A 5,311-nucleotide genomic window follows, 5' to 3' on the forward strand; every position below is an offset into this window, starting at 1 on the left:
AATCACCTGAGAACAGCTGCGAACTTCACCATATGACAGGCTCCATTTCCCGTTCAAGACAGAAAACAGCCATTTCAAATTTGATTGCATGTGCTGACACTTTCTCTAAAGGGAATGAGTAGAGGCAGACCTTCAGTTTGTGGTGAAAGGTAACCAACATGCTCTGCTACTCACATTAAGTAAGGCTGACATGAAACGAGACGCAGGCTGAGCACATTAAACTCGGATGTGCTAATAACAGGCAAAACCAGACACAAATAAATGGAGGAACTGAAAGAAGCATTTAGTACAGAAGGCATCCAATACATAGAGCCTGTGCCAATCACCTCAAACATTTCTCCTCTGGTTACCTTCCATTCTACCGGGTAATAGTTTACACTGGGAAAACTATTCCTGATTTGGAACACGTCTGCCAAATTACCTCATGGATTTGCTGATTTGAGAAAACAAGGCTAAACCATCATGACACTGCTCCAGGTTGATATGTAACGCTCCCGTTCCCTCACTCACATCGACTGCTTAGACAAAGCGCCAACTCCCTCTAAACAAAACCCAGTCAATCTGTTCGCATCCGTTGGATCAGAAGATTCTCTGAGAACATTTTGTGAAGAAACCATCCGCTGTCCTTCCAAAATCCAGCCCTCCTTTTGCAGAGCTTATCTATTGTGAAGACATTCAGAATAATGATTGAGTTCAAGACACAAAGGAACACTGATGTGAATGAAATATCTCCACACCACCACTCCCCCTCCCCCCCACCCCCAACAGCAGCTGTAGCATAAGAGCAAGGTAAACGGCGTAACGTCATGAAAGTTAGAGTCGGCTCGGCCGTAGTAAAATGTCAATGAAATGGTAGCAGATCAGTATTAAAACTGGATCAGAAAATAAGCTGGGGGAAGAGGCAAGTTTGCATGATGGAGAGTGAACTGCAGACATGTATAAGTGCGGGGATGTAAAAGCAATAGGTTTTGAACATCAAGAACTCGTGCATTTACATGGAGTGATGTTTGGTTTCTTGTTGCCGTTCTATTAGCAGGTGTTTAAGACAGAAAGCAAGCTTGCTACAGATTTGAGTTGACGTTGTTATGCACAGTATTAACCATTGTACAGTCACAGCGTCCAGAAATCCTCCATGGTAGGCTTAAACAGGCCACTGAAATGCTGGTGAAAAGAAGATATATTTGATAAAGAGCATCTCTCCAAAAGACCTGCCTACTCTGCTGAAAGTTCCACAGTCAATTGCTTTCATTTCGGTTACACCAATAACAGCAGTGGTGGGAATCCAGGTTCGCAGAGACTCGAGTTGAAATCCAGCACCTTTGACTGCTCAGTCCCGCCACCACCTAACGCATTGTTGATACTGTTGACTGGTGGTTGAAAGCTGCCATTCCTCTGCTTATCCTCTGAGTGTAATGAAATTCAGTGAGAAAAAAGGGAATAAGAGAACATTGTGAGATGTCTTCATGGAATGAAGTAACCGAGAGGTTCAAGCAGCAGGCAACTAATCCAGTCCGCTCGGCATGCATGGCTCAGAGTTCCACCATCATTGTTATTGTATTTCAGACTAGATGTGTTTTTTTGCTTCCTTTACCAAATGCAAACGTCCAAAAACTGAGTCCCATCCTTCCACAAGCCGCAGTGTGGGTGCTTTGCAGAGTGATCTCACTCTTTTTGCTCATATCAGCACAGTCATCGTTTCCACCCAAACTGTTTCTGTGCGGAGGTGTTGTTAGTGGAAGATCTGAGCTGCCTGAATTCTCATTCCAAGTGCCCAATGACATCCTGGTAAAAGAAGTATCTCTGCACAGATGCTGCCTGATTTCACCAAAGTTTTCATCATTCTCTGTTTTTAAATTTCTGCTTTCACAACAACAGTATTACTGAAAACACAAAACCGGCCTCAGGTTCGCAGCCCCAGACATACCTTTTCTCAGCTCTTCTCAGACGCATGTTTGCTCTTCACTTTCTTACAGGGACTGTTAATTCCGGCCAAAAGCATGGCTTTCCAAAGACACATTGCTCATGTTATCAGGGTTCCTCAGTGAATTCGCAAGGGAGGGGTTCCACAGTGGCAATCACGGAGTATAATGGGTTACTGAGCTTTAAAAGTGGCTTTGGGGCTTTAGGGGATGGGGTGGGGGGGGGATGGTGCGGCGGGTAGCAAAAGAGTAAGGGAGTGTCTCAAGATATCAGAGACGTCAGAGACAAATTGAAATTGAAACGATAATGAGCTCCAGGAGAATGAAAGCATGTCAGGCATGCTCAGGGGGTATTGCATGGAATGAGGGACACTCAGGAGATATCAGACAGTGTGGATAGGCTTTCGGGGTAGCGGAGATGGTAAAGAACACTCAAAGGCAGCACATGGACTAATGGAGGTTCAGGATGTCTTAGATACCAGAAGGGACTTTCAGGATTTATTGGGGAATGTGAAGAGTGCTCAGAGTTTACCAAAGAGCATAACGGACGCTCAGGAAGTTTCAGAAAAGGGTAAGTTAGGCTCAGGCTATTTTAAAGAATGTACAGGATACTTATATACCTCAAATGCTTAACTCAGTCCCTTTGCCAAGGAAGCTTTTAGTTTAATATCGTTGAGGCATTTAAGATTATTATTGCATTGATTGGATTGATTGTGTGAAACTATCTGAACAAGGAATCATACCGAGAAATGATAAAAGACTCTAAAGACACATGAATAATGCAGGGATGAGGGCAGGAGTATGAACACTCAGGCATCTCACTGTAAACTAACAGATAAAGGCAGGGACATGGCCATAATATTCAAACAGACTCCTGGCTGCTCTGCCACATTCCATTCTCCATAATCTTGAATTTATCCAAAAACTCTGCTGCCCATATCTTAACTTTTCACCAAGTCACTTTTCCCCCTATCACCCCTGTATCGCTGGCCTACATTGGCTCCCGGTCAAGCATGGTTTGGATTTTAAAATTCTCCTTGTTTTCAAATTCCACCATCGCTTCTCCCCTCCCTTTCTCCGTAATCTCTTCCAGCCCCACAACCCTCAGAGATATTTGCACTTCTCTAATTCTGGTATTTTGTGCATCCCTGATTTTAACCGCTCCACCTTTGGTGGCCACATCGTCAGTTGTCCAGCCTTCAATGACCGATTACACTCCCTACACATCTTTGCTTCTCCACCTTGATTTCTACCTCAAAGACAATCCTTACAACCTACCTCTTTGACCAAGATTTTGATCATCAGTCCTAATATTTCTTTATGTGGCTCCGTGTCATACTTTGTTTTATAATTCTCCTGTGAAGCACCTTGAGATGTTTTATTACGTTATTTGTGTTATATGAATATAAGTTGCTGTTATTACTTAGATGATCCCTCACTTTAAAATCCATCTGCCCGAAGTATGCCTCACTTAATTAATCTATCAGGAAGGTTTGACAATACATTCATTCCCAAAGGTTAACGTTATGTTTCTGCTCCTTCACCAAGTTTTCTCATTACTCTTACATTCAATGCCAATCAAGGAAAAGTAAAGAGGCATGGAAGGGATGGAAGGAAAAATCTGGATTTCGTTTGGGATCTCTGTTTGATATTCATTCCAGTATAACTTGGGTGAAGAATTCCATTTGGTAGTGTCAATTTTAAAATGCTGTTGGCATTTTGGGAAACTGCAGTGAGATATTGCAAAATGTTTTCAAGCACAAATATTAATAGATGCATGTTACATAAATAAATAAACAGAAGGGGATTCAAACCCGTGCGTTGCAGAGCACCATAGATTCGCAGTCCCTTGGCTTCACCAATCGGGCACCTCTGCCTGCCCACTGGAACAGTAACATGTCCTTTTTGAATCCCTGCCATGTTGGACTAGGAAGCTAACATTGGCACATGTCCCAATTGTGCTGCCACAAGCACAATTTGTACAGACTCCGAGAATTGCTAGAGCATGGAAGGGGCCATTTCGCCCGTTGTGTCTGTGCTGCATCTCTGAAGGAACAATTCACCAGATCCACAGCTCCCGCCTTCTTTCCGTTGCTCTGCACATTCTTCCATTTCAGATATTCCTGTTATATATTAATGATCTAGAGCTTAGTTTACAGGGAACAGTTTCAAAGTTTGCGGATATTATGGATATTGGAAGCATTGTGAACCGTGAGGAGGATAGTGTGGAACTGCAAAAGGACAAAGACATGTTGTTGGGATGGGGGTGAGGTGGCAGATGACATTCAATGCGGAGAAATGTGAAGTGATACATTTTCGTAGGAAGAACATGGTTTGAGAATACACAATGAAAGGTACAATTCTCAAAGGGCTGCAGATCGCAGGGCCCTGGGTGCGTATGGACATAAGTCATTGAAATTGGTGGGGCAGGTTGTCAGTGTGGATATTGAAGCATACAGTATATTGAGCTTATGAATAGGGACATAGAGTATAAGAGCAAGAAAGTTATGTTGAACTTGTATAAAACATTAGTTCGGCCTCAGCTGGAGTATTGCGTCCAGTTGTGGGCGCTGCACCTTAGCAACAATATGAAGGTGGTCCGGAGGGAAATTGCCCGGCGGAAATTGTGGGTTGGGGTGGGTGGTGGGGGAGAATCTGCGCTGGTGGGGATTTTCTGCGGTCGAAATTTGCGAGGGGTGGCAATTGTGTGTGGGGATTTATGGGGGGAGGTGGAATTTACGGGAGGGGGAACTTGGTTGGAGCTGGCTTTGCGAGCGGGGGAGTGGATTTTCGGGGGAGGGTGCATTTTGCATGGTTGGATGTTGTGATCGGGTACGATTTGCGGTGGGAGGAGATTGCAGTGGGGTGGGGGGGTAGGGGCTTGGGGGAGAATGCCTGGGCGGGTGCCGGTAAGATTTTCAGGGGGATGGAAATTCTGCTGGGTGCCCAAAATCTGCAGTGCGGCGGGAAGAAGTCCAGAAATATAGAAAAAGCCGCAGAGAAAGCGAGAGAGAAGAAGACACAGAGAAAGCCAGAAAGAGCCAAAGAATTATGTCGGAAAAAGTCTGAGTAATAGAGATAAGACTGAAAACGTCACAGAAATAGAGAAAAAAACAGAAAAAAGTTGGATAATAGAGAAAAGACAGAAAAATCAGCGAAATAGATAAAGGCAGCAAGAGACAGAAGAGGCAGCAAATAATACAGAAGAGAGAAAGCAAGAGAAATACAGAGAAACAATGGAAAACAATGGAGGGGGGAAAAGCAGAGGGAAAGAAGCAAAAACACAAAGAAATAGCAGGCACCAGAGGAACAGACAGAAAGCCAGTGAGAGAGAAAGACACAATGAGAATCACACGGAGCGAAACAGAGCGAGAGAAACACAAAGAGAGAGA

Source organism: Heterodontus francisci, unplaced genomic scaffold (genome assembly GCF_036365525.1).
Source record: "Heterodontus francisci isolate sHetFra1 unplaced genomic scaffold, sHetFra1.hap1 HAP1_SCAFFOLD_62_2, whole genome shotgun sequence".
NCBI classification, from domain to species: Eukaryota; Metazoa; Chordata; class Chondrichthyes; order Heterodontiformes; family Heterodontidae; genus Heterodontus; species Heterodontus francisci.